We start from the raw sequence: 14,601 nt of genomic DNA on the forward strand, positions 1-14,601 counted from the left end.
AACCTGAAACTGTTCTTAACCTGAAGCACCATTTTAGCTAATGGGGCCTCCTGCTGCCGCCGGAGCACGATTTCTGTTCTCATCCTGAAGCAAAGTTCTTAACCCGAGGTACTATTTCTGGGTTAGCAGAGTCTGTAACCTGAAGCGTCTGTAACCCGAGGTACCACTGTAGTCCAAAGAAATGGGCCCTGGAAACTGGCACTTTTTGGAGCACCTGACTCCTCAGTATGAATATCAAGTTCTCCAGAAACTGTATGTTCCAGGGTAGCATGCTCATAACAGCATCCTTGGCACAAAGGAATGCTGTTTATGGATCCTGAAAATTACTGATGACTCCAGTGCCCTGGAAAACCACATTCCACAAAGCCCCAAACACCAGTGGTGTGGTCCCGCCCCCCCCCCCAAGACTTCAAAGCACCAGAAGACAGAGATGTGTGCAGTCACACGCTGCATTGAAGAAAAATTCCTGAGGAAATGTAATGCAATGTAGTGAAGTACTATAATCTGGACCAGGCATGGGCAAACTCAGCCCTCCAGATGCTTTGTGACTACAACTCCCATCATCCCTAGCTAACAGTACCAGTGGTCAGCGATGATGGGAATTGTAGTCCCAAAACATCTGGAGGGCCGAGTTTGCCTATGCCTGATCTGGACATATTCATATTCCGAGCTAGTGCATTTGAATGTTACAACAATTCTATTTGCAATGGAGAAAAAGAAATAATATTTAACTCACAGTGCCCTACACTTATTATAGATGTGAAGTTTAAAGTTTCATTTAACACCTGATTAAGATTAATAAGGGAAGCGGGTGGTGTGTAAATCACTGAGCCTTGGGCTTGCCGATCGGAAGGTCGCGGTTCGAATCCCCGCGACGGGGTGAGCTCCTGTTGTTTGGTCCCAGCTCCTGCCAACCTAGCAGTTCGAAAGCACGTCAAAGTGCAAGTAGATAAATAGGTACCACTCCGGCGGGAACGTAAATGGTGTTTCCGTGCACTGCTCTGGTTTCGCCAGAAGCAGCTTAGTCATGCTGGCCACATGACCCAGAAAAACTGTCTGCGGTCAAACGCCAGCTCAATCGGCCAGTAAAGCGAGATGAGTGCCGCAACCCCAGAGTCGTTCATGACTGGACTTAACTGTCAGGGGTCCTTTACCTTTACCTTTTTAAGATTAATAAAGATTTGGCAGCGGAGAGTGTCTATACATATCAAAGATGCATTCCTCAATTTCTTTCTATTTCAGTTGGTGAGTAAACCTTTTAATAAAGTGGTACCTCAGGTTAAGAACTTAATTCGCTCTGGAGGTCCATTCTTAACCTGAAACTGTTCTTAACCTGAGGTACCACTTTAGCTAATGGGGCCTCCCGCTGCCACTGCGCGATTTCTGTTCTCATCCTGAAGCAAAGTTCAAGGTACTATTTTGGGTTAGCGGAGTCTGTAACCTGAAGCGTATGTAACTGGAGGTACCACTGTACTGCAAAACATTTCAATTACCCAGGTTTTATTTTATAAGAAATATAGAAATGTATCAGATCTTAAGAATGTCCCTTTTAGAAACACATTCAACCAGCTTTTATTCAGAGCAGCACCCACTAAAGTTAACGGGCCTAAAGTCGTCACGTTCACCAATTTCAATAAGTCTGCTTTGAATACAACTTACTTGAATCCCACTCCTAGGGAGGAATTCACCATAGTGCATGTCAATCATTCTGTTGATGCAAGCTTTTCACCTTGCCAAGCAAGGCAACCCCCACTCTCCTCTCACTGGGTGCCATTCTGTGCACTCTCCCGCCACCCCCCCCAAGCCAATTTTGGGGGTCCACGGGGGAGAAGGAAGGAAACTTCATTGCATTAGTGGAAGTCCTTGTACAGGCTTCTGTTAGCAGGCCTAATTAGTTGAATCCTACCCCCAGGGTTGTATTCAACTCAGTCCTACTCAGAGTAGACACAATGAAAATAACAAAGCTACATTACTAGGACAAACACTGAGCACCACCTTTACTCAGAAGGAAAATTGCCCTGAGCCTTTCTCTCCTCTGCTAACACTCAGTCTACACCCAGACATGTCTAAGTTACATGCCAGACAGTCAGACCATTACAATGAGTCACAATATTGTTCCATTTCTTTACCGGGTTCATTTGACACTATTTTTACAACCACCAACATAACCAACTTGTGTTGCGCATCCTGGTTTTTATATCTGTGGAGCACTTCAAACAAACCCAGAAAAATAACTATTAGTTATACAGATTGGCACAAGCAGGTGTAGCGATTTATTTTTAGCTGCCAATTAAGTGACTAGATTTCAGGTTGAGGGTGCTCCTGTAAGCAGTTCTGGTTAATTAGCCATAATTAGAAGTTATAGTCTCCACAGCAACCTCAGCTCCGGCACACATCAAGAAGATATTTTAAGTGATCCATTGAGCTGGGTATTCCAAGTGCAAAGACTCTGAAACTCAAACTCAGAAGTTGTTGTTGTTGTTTAGTCGTTTAGTCGTGTCCGACTCTTCGTGACCCCATGGACCAGAGCACACCAGGCACTCCTGTCTTCCACTGCCTCCCGCAGTTTGGTCAAACTCATGCTGGTAGCTTCGAGAACACTGTCCAACCATCTTGTCCTCTGTCGTCCCCTTCTCCTTGTGCCCTCCATCTTTCCCAACATCAGGGTCTTTTCCAGGGAGTCTTCTCTTCTCATGAGGTGGCCAAAGTACTGGAGTCTCAGCTTCATGACCTGTCCTTCCAGTGAGCACTCAGGGCTGATTTCCCTAAGAATGGAGAGGTTTGATCCTTCTTGCAGTCAGAAGTAGTAAGCATAAAACTAAGAGCAGTGTCCTGCCACTGATAGGAGGCTTTCATCCTTTGGAGGCTCTGACAATAGATAATTTTTGCCAATATACTCTTCCTCTCAGCAGTTCTCCATGCCACCTTCCACACCAGGTCACAAAGCTCACATGTAGGGTCAAAGCAGACAGCAGACCAGACCTTGGACAGCTCCTGAAGCTCTCCCCTTCTAAGGTAGCTACAAGAAGTTGCAGTGGGGAGCTACAGAGCCACCTGGGGCCTAATGTGGGCAGATAAGGATGAGTGCTGTAGGCTGCACTTCACTGGAGGAACTGGTTGGGTGGCTAAAGAGCCTTTGCCTTATTTAAGCAGTATTCTAACTTCTGCAAGCAGAGACATCACCTTGCCAACAAAGGCCCGTATAGTTAACACTATGGTTGTCCCAGTAGTGATGTATAGAAGTGAGAGCTAGACCATAAAGAAGGCTGATCACCGAAGAATTGATGCTTTTGAATTATGGTGCTGGAGGAGACTCTTGAGAGTCCCATGGACTGCAAGATGAGCAAACCTCTCCATTCTTAAGGAAATCAGCCCTGAGTGCTCACTGGAAGGACAGATCGTGAAGCTGAGGCTCCAATACAGTGGTGCCTCGCAAGACGAAATTAATTCGTTCCGTGAGTTTTTCCGTCTAGCGAATTTTTCGTCTTGCGAAGCACGAAATCCCATAGGAATGCATTGAAATTCAATTAATGTGTTCCTGTGGTCAAAAAAAGTTCAAACAAAGCCAAATTTGGCACAACAAGAGTTTATTAAGTGCTCTTTAAAGTCACACATACTGTAAAGAGCATTTCAAAAATTGAAGGAACAATAAATTAAGTTTCTAAACATGACAGAAAAACATTTAAAAATCAACAAAGTGTACAGTACATTTTCTAAGACTCTGGGGGACAACTCGAAGAAGGTTCCTCTTCCACTCTTTGCTTCTTGCTGAAGAATCCCCTCCTCAACTGTTCCCCCAGCCACCCACCACACAGAAATTCAAATCCAGATTTTTTTTAAAAAAACAGCAGAGTGGCCCAATGGTCACAGAAAATCATAAAAATGCAGAAAAAACACACACAAGCTTCCAGATTCTTGCAAACCCCTCCTCAACTGTTCCCCCAGCCATCCACCACACAGAAATTCAAATCCAGAATTTTTTTAAAAAAACAGCAGAGTGGCCCAATGGTCACAGAAAATCATAAAAATGCAGGAAAAAAACACACAAGCTTCCAGATTCTTGCAAACCCCTCCCCAACACCAAGTCCTTGAATTCCAAAAACCCCAACTCAAAATCCACCCCCCCCAAAAAAAAAAGTTTTAAAAGTTTAAAAGAAGTTTTGGAAAAGCTTCAAAAATCACCAAAGTCTTCAAAAACCTCAAAAAAGGCTACCACACCGCGTTCTATGAGTTGCTCCTCGAAGTCAAGTCGCAACTGTATTAACGGTGTTAAGAAAAAGGAAACAAACTTGCAAGACGTTTTCATTTTTCGTCTTGCGAAGCAAGCCCATAGGGAAATTCATCTTGCGAAGCAGCTCAAAAAACGGAAAACCCTTTCGTCTAGCGAGTTTTCCGTCTTGCGAGGCATTCGTCTTGCGGGGCACCACTGTACTTTGGCCACCTCATGAGAAGAGAAGACTCCCTGGAAAAGACCCTGATGTTGGGAAAGAAGGAGGTCGCAAGGAGAAGGGGACGTCAGAGAACGAGATGGTTGGACAGTGTTCTTGAAGCTATCAGCATGAGTTTGACCAAACTGCGGGAGGCCGTGGAAGACAGGAGTGCCTGTAGGAGACAGATCTCTGAGTCAGGGGATGGAGGCAGGACTGAGTCCTCCTTCTTGGCTTCTGCCCAGTGAAGCTACCATTACCTCTTCTGAGTCCTCCACCATGCACAGCAAGGCCCCCAGCTTGTGAGTCATCACGAGAGGCATTTGAAATACATATTTTATCTCATGTATGTACAACATTTATAAATATATTTTACCCGTAAATAAGCAATTTTAAAAACCTGTTTGGGTTTTTTTTAATGGAGAACTACATTGAAAAATTCAGAGAACTGCAAAACCCTGCGGGTTATGAATTGCATTCCAATGTACACAACAGCTGGGGAGGTGTGCGGATCAGGCCCATTTGCATAGGAGAACATGGAAATTAAGTTCCTCAAAGGTCCCCAGTGCACAGATAAGCAGCGCAGAAACATGCTCGAGCTTAATGTTCAGCAAATAAAGCATTTCTCTCTAAGAACAATGTTAACAACACTTGCGGGCCCTATAAAACATTTGCTGCACCCAGGCTGACAATTACCTAGTGTGCATCAGTCAAGCATATCATCACGTGGTTTCACTGCACAAAGAATCTCCCTTGTCCTCTTCAAGAACCATATCCAGGTACTTTAAAAAAATCCAACAAAGGATTTTAGCACACTGAAAGCTATATAGAAGAAGAGGGACAGAAGGTCTGTCTGTTTTAGCTATTTATTTTGTGTTTTTGTTTTTGCTGCTCTTTTGGTTTTGTTTTTGTGACTGTGTGGAACCCAGTTCAACTACTGATTAATTGTGTGACTGCAGTACATTGTTTATTGCTCTCATTTTATGGATCAATGGTCTTGTTATAGTAAAATTCATGTTAAATTACTGTTTTAGGGGTTGTTTTTAAAAGTCTGGAACAGATTAATCCAGTTTGCATTACTTTTTATGGGAAAGCGTGCCTTGGTTTTGGAACGCTTTGGTTTTGGAACAGACTTCTGGAATGGATTAAGCTTGAGAACCAAGGTACCACTGTACTAGATTTGCATTGTTACTTGACCTATCCATTGATTATATATATATATATATATATATATGCAGGTTTTGGTGTCTTCGGGTGTCTTCCCGTGTAAGAGTCGGGGTGTCTGTGCGACGTTTCGACGAGGTCTCACTTGTCATCTTCAGGCTGGTGCTTTCGGCTTCTTGTTACTGGAACAGAGCAGAATCTGGTGTTTGAGTTCCTATAAATACTGTTGAGGGGTGTGGTGTATAGCCTCCAACGTTCTGGGCAGAGAGGAAGTTCCTAGATTAGTGTGCCTTTTCTTCTTTTGTTCCTTAATTACTTGAGGGATATCTTGGGTGATTTCATGAGTGATATTCTGAATACCACTGGGTGGGTCATTAAGTGTAGATTAGTTGCTAAAGCTTTCGTGTCTTGACCTCTTGAGCTTGTGAAGAGTTTTTCTGAGAAGATGGCTGTGCTGCATTTAGTTGTGCTCTGGCTTGGCTTCGTGTATAGGGGCGAGCTGTGGTTTTGTGCCTTGTGCCAGCCAGATCTGTGTAGGGATTGCAGGGGGGTGCAGCATCCGGAGGTGCCACTATAGTTTGGCTACTGGATGGAGTCTGTAATATGTCTGTGGAGAGGGTCTGGGTTTGGGTCTGGTGTGGTTGATTGGTGACGGCGTTCTGTGTGCCTCTGGTTCTGGTGTCGGTTTTTGTGGGGAGGGCTAATTTCCAGATGTCTGGCAGGCGGGACGTGTCGTCACGCTTGTTCATGTTGTGAGGGTGTTTCTCTATCTCGATGGCTTCCATGATTATTCTCTTGTGGTGATGTTCCATGTTAAAGAGCAATTTGGAATCTGCAAAATTAATTTCGTGTCCTGTTTCTTTCATGTGTTGGAAAAGAGAGGAAGTTTTTTCTTCTTTTTTGACGGCATTCTTGTGTTCTGCGATACGTGCATTTATTCGTCTGTTTGTTTGTCCAATGTACGTGGCTGGGCAGACTTTGCAGGGTATTTCATAGACCCCTTGGTTTTCCAGCTGGATTTTGTCTTTTGGGTTTCTGAGGATATTGGCTATTTTTTGGTTGGTGCAGAAGGCTGTTTTGATATTGTGTTTATGGAGGATTTTGCTGATTTTGTCTGTAGTGCCCTTGATATAAGGAAGGAGGGCCATGCCATTGTTTTCTTCTGTGTCTTGGTTTTTGGGGGGTGTTTCTTTTTGGATTAGCTTCGTAACCCTGTTTTTCTGGTATCCATTGGCGATTAACACATTTGAGAGATTCTGTAACTCAGTTGTCAAGTGGTCTTTGTCAGCCAGGCGTTTGGTTCTGGAGATGAGAGTCTTGGCTACGGAGTTTATTTGTGCAGGGTGGTGGTGTGATTGTGCATGTAAGTAGCGGTTGGTGTGTGTTTTTTTCCGGTAGATAGTGTGTCCTAGGGAGCCATCAGGTTTTTTGTAGATTAGGACGTCAAGAAAGGGGAGTTGGTTGTTGTCTTCTATTTCCATAGTGAATTGTATTTTGGGGTGTAGGCTGTTGAGATGTGTGAGGAAGCTATCTAGTTTTTCTTTCCCGTGTGGCCAAATTACAAAGGTGTCGTCAACATATCTGAGCCAAAGTTTGGGTTTGTGTTCTGACTTGTCTAAAGCATTGGTTTCAAAGTGTTCCATGTACAAATTTGCGATGACCGGTGAGAGGGGTGATCCCATAGGTGCTCCTTCTATCTGTTTGTATCTTTGTCCATTGTGGATAAAGTACGTGTTGGTTAGGCAGTGGTTGGTCAGGTCCAGGATGTATTTGGGGGGGTTGTATTTGTTTTGAATGGCTGTCAAGGCTTCATTAATGGGCACTTGAGTGAAGAGAGATACAACATCGAAGCTCACAAGTAGGTCATCGGGATGTAGGTATTGCTTCTTTATTGTTTCTATGAACTGGAAGGAGTTAGTAACGTGTGAAGCGATGGATTCTGCATAGGGCTGAAGTTGCTTAGCGAGAAATTTAGCGAGATTTTGTAGAGGAGAGCCTATGGAGCTGACTATTGGTCTGAGTGGTGTTCCTTCTTTGTGTATCTTGGGGAGACCGTAGAGTTTGGGGCATCTGGATGATTTTTCTCTGGGGATGATTCTTAGCTGGATTTCTTCACTGATAGGAGAGGCTTTTATTTTGGATTTGGTGGTTTTTTCCAGATAGGTGGTGGGATCTGTTTTTATAGGTTGGTAGGTAGGGTCTTGGAGTAGATTTGATAGTTTTGCTTGGTAGTCCGATGTGTTCATCACAACAGTGGCGTTGCCTTTGTCTGCTGGGAGAATGATTATGTTGTTGTCTTTCCTCAGGTTGGTGAGTGCTTTCTGTTCTTCTTTGTGTAAATTGCTTCTGGGTGGTTTGCTGGAACAGAGGATGTTGGTGACTTCAAGTCTGATTTTATTGGCTTCATCTGGGTCGATTTTGGTCAGGCTAGCTTCGACTCCGCATATGATGTTTTCCGTGGGGATGCGTCTCGGGGCGACTGCAAAACCAAACTGAAACCCAACTGAAACCAAAGTACTCTCCAAAGGTTTCAACTTTGCAGTCGCCCCGAGACGCATCCCCACGGAAAACATCATATGCGGAGTCGAAGCTAGCCTGACCAAAATCGACCCAGATGAAGCCAATAAAATCAGACTTGAAGTCACCAACATCCTCTGTTCCAGCAAACCACCCAGAAGCAATTTACACAAAGAAGAACAGAAAGCACTCACCAACCTGAGGAAAGACAACAACATAATCATTCTCCCAGCAGACAAAGGCAACGCCACTGTTGTGATGAACACATCGGACTACCAAGCAAAACTATCAAATCTACTCCAAGACCCTACCTACCAACCTATAAAAACAGATCCCACCACCTATCTGGAAAAAACCACCAAATCCAAAATAAAAGCCTCTCCTATCAGTGAAGAAATCCAGCTAAGAATCATCCCCAGAGAAAAATCATCCAGATGCCCCAAACTCTACGGTCTCCCCAAGATACACAAAGAAGGAACACCACTCAGACCAATAGTCAGCTCCATAGGCTCACCTCTACAAAATCTCGCTAAATTTCTCGCTAAGCAACTTCAGCCCTATGCAGAATCCATCGCTTCACACGTTACTAACTCCTTCCAGTTCATAGAAACAATAAAGAAGCAATACCTACATCCCGATGACCTACTTGTGAGCTTCGATGTTGTATCTCTCTTCACTCAAGTGCCCATTAATGAAGCCTTGACAGCCATTCAAAACAAATACAACCCCCCCCAAATACATCCTGGACCTGACCAACCACTGCCTAACCAACACGTACTTTATCCACAATGGACAAAGATACAAACAGATAGAAGGAGCACCTATGGGATCACCCCTCTCACCGGTCATCGCAAATTTGTACATGGAACACTTTGAAACCAATGCTTTAGACAAGTCAGAACACAAACCCAAACTTTGGCTCAGATATGTTGACGACACCTTTGTAATTTGGCCACACGGGAAAGAAAAACTAGATAGCTTCCTCACACATCTCAACAGCCTACACCCCAAAATACAATTCACTATGGAAATAGAAGACAACAACCAACTCCCCTTTCTTGACGTCCTAATCTACAAAAAACCTGATGGCTCCCTAGGACACACTATCTACCGGAAAAAAACACACACCAACCGCTACTTACATGCACAATCACACCACCACCCTGCACAAATAAACTCCGTAGCCAAGACTCTCATCTCCAGAACCAAACGCCTGGCTGACAAAGACCACTTGACAACTGAGTTACAGAATCTCTCAAATGTGTTAATCGCCAATGGATACCAGAAAAACAGGGTTACGAAGCTAATCCAAAAAGAAACACCCCCCAAAAACCAAGACACAGAAGAAAACAATGGCATGGCCCTCCTTCCTTATATCAAGGGCACTACAGACAAAATCAGCAAAATCCTCCATAAACACAATATCAAAACAGCCTTCTGCACCAACCAAAAAATAGCCAATATCCTCAGAAACCCAAAAGACAAAATCCAGCTGGAAAACCAAGGGGTCTATGAAATACCCTGCAAAGTCTGCCCAGCCACGTACATTGGACAAACAAACAGACGAATAAATGCACGTATCGCAGAACACAAGAATGCCGTCAAAAAAGAAGAAAAAACTTCCTCTCTTTTCCAACACATGAAAGAAACAGGACACGAAATTAATTTTGCAGATTCCAAATTGCTCTTTAACATGGAACATCACCACAAGAGAATAATCATGGAAGCCATCGAGATAGAGAAACACCCTCACAACATGAACAAGCGTGACGACACGTCCCGCCTGCCAGACATCTGGAAATTAGCCCTCCCCACAAAAACCGACACCAGAACCAGAGGCACACAGAACGCCGTCACCAATCAACCACACCAGACCCAAACCCAGACCCTCTCCACAGACATATTACAGACTCCATCCAGTAGCCAAACTATAGTGGCACCTCCGGATGCTGCACCCCCCTGCAATCCCTACACAGATCTGGCTGGCACAAGGCACAAAACCACAGCTCGCCCCTATACACGAAGCCAAGCCAGAGCACAACTAAATGCAGCACAGCCATCTTCTCAGAAAAACTCTTCACAAGCTCAAGAGGTCAAGACACGAAAGCTTTAGCAACTAATCTACACTTAATGACCCACCCAGTGGTATTCAGAATATCACTCATGAAATCACCCAAGATATCCCTCAAGTAATTAAGGAACAAAAGAAGAAAAGGCACACTAATCTAGGAACTTCCTCTCTGCCCAGAACGTTGGAGGCTATACACCACACCCCTCAACAGTATTTATAGGAACTCAAACACCAGATTCTGCTCTGTTCCAGTAACAAGAAGCCGAAAGCACCAGCCTGAAGATGACGAGTGAGACCTCGTCGAAACGTCGCACAGACACCCCGACTCTTACACGGGAAGACACCCGAAGACACCAAAACCTGCATTCCTGTACCCGTGAAAATCTACGAAAGCATATATATATATATGCTTTCGTAGATTATATATATATATTTCGTAGATTATATATAATTATTCTGTTCCAGTAACAAGAAGCCGAAAGCACCAGCCTGAAGATGACGAGTGAGACCTTGTCGAAACGTCGCACAGACACCCCGACTCTTACACGGGAAGACACCCGAAGACACCAAAACCTGCATTCCTGTACCCGTGAAAATCTACGAAAGCAAATATATATATATATATATATATATATATATATATATATATATATATATATAAAAATAAATCCATATATATATCCATATATATATATAAAAATAAATCCAAACCCACTCAAGGTTCTAATTATTCATTTTATGTTTTTAGTCAATACCAATTACTGAGTAACACTGAAATCCTAGCTATGTCTACTCAGAGGTAGGTTTTGCTGAATTCCATATGGTTTATTCCCAGGTAAGTGCAGTTAGGGTTGCAACCTAAAACTCTTTACAGCCCAAAAGGACAAGTCAACATGCATCTTGGAAAATGTGCCCCATTCTTTGCTTTCAAATGGGAAATCTGGCCATTGCTAGACGTAATGCCATCTCACTGATACTAGGCCTTGCCCCTCACAATACGTAAAATAAACTTCTCGAACAGCAGGCAGAGTATAAGCTCCACTTGCGCCATGCAAGACGCCATCATACTAAGTAGACAAAACTCTATGAATCTGGCAAGAATCTCTCTGGGGAATTATAGCAGACCATTCTTCTACATTAAAATTTTATTTTGGCACTTTGCTAAATGCACATTTTACAAGACAACTTTGCCATTAACAGATAAATAAAAATACTTTTGAAATATCGTTGATCCATTCCACCAATCTAGTTAATTTTGTCTATACATGATATATAGATACAGTCACATACACACAAAGTAAGAAAATTGATTAAAAAATGGGTTTTGCTGCATTATTACGTTTCTCTCATCTACCAGGTGTCTTCCCCTCCCATAACCTGGGCCTGTCCTTTCTCCTACAAAATATTTTTTGCTAGGTAATTGAAACATACTAGCTGGAAAGCCATAGCCATGTCAGCAAACTGCCTTTGAAGTCTGTGTCTAGCCACACAGAAGATGCTAAGTAGTTGGAGGGGATGAATTAAAAGCAAAGCGAAGCCACCAAACAGAAGCCCTGGCTTAACAGGCCTCAATGAAAAAAGTAAGGCAACATAACAACACGTACACATGAGCTAACAGATCCTAGGAAGAAAAAAGACCATTCCATTATTTTAAAAATGCTCCCTTATCCATTTGCCTTCCCGGTTCAGAAACCCGGGCTCAGGGCAGCTAACAACAAATTTAAAACACTTAATTGTAATACAACATAAAAGCAGCATAAAATACAGTATAAAAGCATGAATAACAATAAAATTCAAAGTACAAAAGTCAATTTGAGGGAAATCCATCCAATAAACATTAGATAGTCACCAGGGCTAGCTGGCTAAATTAGACCTACTTGGGCCAGCGAGGAGGCCAGTGGAGAATTAGCTGTGGGGTCTCAGAGCGGGTAATCTTCATAAAAGGGGAGGAAGGGGGAAGAGAAGGGAAATAAAAGATCAGGCTGGATTCAAATTAAAGGCCAGGTGGAATAGCTCTGTCTTACAGGCCCGGCGGAAGGAGGTTAAATCCTGAAGGGCCCTAGTCTCATGGGACAGAGCATTCCACCAAGTCAGAGCCATCACTGAAAAGGCCCTGGGCCCTGGGGGAGGATAGTCTGACTTCCTTAGGGCCCGGGACCTCTAAACTATGGTTATTCGTGGACCTTAAGGTCCTCTGCGGGGCATACCAGGAGAGGCAGTCCCGTAAATACGAGGGCCATTACATTTGTAATGTAATGCCTGATGCCTTATCCTCTGGGGTCCATCATGCCAACAACAGCCTGGACATGAGAGCTACTACGTAGATATTCCAGGAAAAATGAGTTTCTCATAGTGGTAGAACTTCAAGGGCCTCTGTCACGGTATCAATGGTTACACCAGACTCTATCATTATGGTTATCACAATTATTTTTATTTATCTATCTTGTTTATAAATCACTTCCCATGAGGCATACCAAAGCCTTTTTCCAATATAATAAAAACATGTCTAAAACAGTTACATATTATAAAAACATTTAAAAAAAATAGAGTTTAAAATAGCAACAGCACATACCCATATTTTTCGCTCTATAACACGCACCCGACCATAACACGCACGTAGTTTTTAGAGGAGGAAAATCCGTAGGCCTGCCACCCGTAGGCATTCCCTCCATAACACGCACAGACATTTCCCCTTACTTTTTAGGAGGAAAAAAGTGAGTGTTATGGTGCAAAAAATACGGTACATAAAATCAATTCAAACCCAATACCAACTGTGATAAATATCTCCTTTCAGAATCCACTTAGAATTTTTAAAAATCCATTTAGGATGTAGGGTCTGGATCAGGGGTGAGGGGAACCTTGTAGCCCTCTCATCAGCCCTGACAAGCAAGGCCAACGGTAAGCAATGGTGGAGGCTGTTGTCCCACGGCATCGGAAGGCCACAGGTTCCCTATCTCTAGCCTAGATGAACACTGTGGCACCTAGCACTAAAAATCTAAGTCAAAGTGAATTAATCAAGTACAGTGGTACCCCGCAAGACGAACGCCTCGCAAGACGGAAAACCCGCTAGACGAAAGGGTTTTCCGTTTTGGAGGCGCTTCGCAAAACGCATTTCCCTATGGGCTTGCTTCGCAAGACGAAAGCCCATAGGGAAATCTCCGGGACAGCGGGGAAGCGCAGCGCGTCTTCCCCACTGTCCTCGGACCTCCTCCAAAGCCTGGCGGTGGGGCGGAAAGCCCTCCTCCCGCCGCCAGCCTTCGGAAGGATGCTCCGAAGCCTGGCGGCAGGAGGAGGGCTCTCTGCCCCACCGCCAGCCTTTGGAAGGCTGCTCCGAAGGCTGGCGGTGGGGCGGAAAGCCCTTCTCCCCGCGCCAGCCTTCGGATGGCTGTCCTGAAGACTTGCGGTGGGAGGAGGGTTTTCCTTCCCACCGCCAACATTCAGAATGCTGTTCTGAATGTTGGCGGTGGGGAGGAAAAACCCTCCTCCCACCGCAAGCCCCGGAAACAGAGGAGAAGCGCTGCGCCCCTTCCCCTCTGTTCCCGTACCTGTCCTGAAGGCTTGCGGTGGGGAGAAAAGCCCTTCTCCGCACCGCCAGCCTGGCAAGCGGTTTCCATAGGAACGCATTAATTGATTTTCAATGCATTCCTATGGGAAACCGTGCTTCGTAAGACAAAAAACTCGCAAGAAGAAAAAACTTGCGGAACGAATTAATTTTGTCTTGCAAGGCACCACTGTAACTTGTATCAGACCTATTTAGGCTTTTGTTATTTTACAATGAGTCACAATGCCCTCCCCAATACACCCTTAGCTTCCCCTTCCCTTAAAATTCCAGCCTTAGGCCCTGCTATGCTGCCGCAAAAATGAAGGCCACAGTAACCGAGCTGAGAAAATTCTGTGAAATGGTGACAATTTATACTGTTATGGAATATATTGCACATGATGTGCCATCATGTGAACAGTACAGTGGTACCTCAGGTTACATACGCTTCAGGTTACATATGCTTCAGGTTACAGACTCCGCTAACCCAGAAACAGTACCTCAGGTTAAGAACTTTGCTTCAGGGTGAGAACAGAAATCGTGCTCCGGCGGCACAGCAGCAGCAGGATGCCCCATTAGCTAAAGTGGTGCTTCAGGTTAAGAACAGTTTCAGATTAAGAACAGACCTCCAGAACGAATTAAGTACTTAACCTGAGGTACCACTGTACCATGTACTGAGGTTGCAGGAAGCCATTGTTATCAGTCTTACCCGTCCCTAAACCTTTCCCCTACCCTTATCATTAAAGCAGCAGCTTGCTAGTTAAAAGCAATTAGGTGATTCCCACCCCCCAAGTGTTACTTGATCAACAACAACAATAAGAGTCATTCTCCTTGTCTGATAAGAAGAGCTGAGGCTCAAACCAGAGCACCATTTCAAATTTAGA

General features: G+C 44.1%; 1 protein-coding gene across 5 annotated transcripts in view; it reads right to left on the bottom strand.

The window, feature by feature from the left end:
- ASAP2 (ArfGAP with SH3 domain, ankyrin repeat and PH domain 2) overlaps positions 1–14,601 on the bottom strand; it is a 107,481-nt gene that overhangs the window by 74,508 nt on the left and 18,372 nt on the right. Inside the window, exon 1 of one of the 5 annotated variants that reach the window (XM_082215483.1) lies at positions 5,124–5,184. The exons of the other annotated variants lie outside the window; for them this stretch is intronic. The gene's annotated coding sequence lies outside the window, so the exon portion shown is untranslated. Of the gene's footprint in view, positions 1–5,123; positions 5,185–14,601 lie in introns of those variants that run through there. 5 annotated transcript variants of the gene reach the window in all.

This window comes from Podarcis vaucheri (assembly GCF_965113315.1).
Source record: "Podarcis vaucheri genome assembly, chromosome: 3".
NCBI classification, from domain to species: domain Eukaryota; kingdom Metazoa; phylum Chordata; class Lepidosauria; order Squamata; family Lacertidae; genus Podarcis; species Podarcis vaucheri.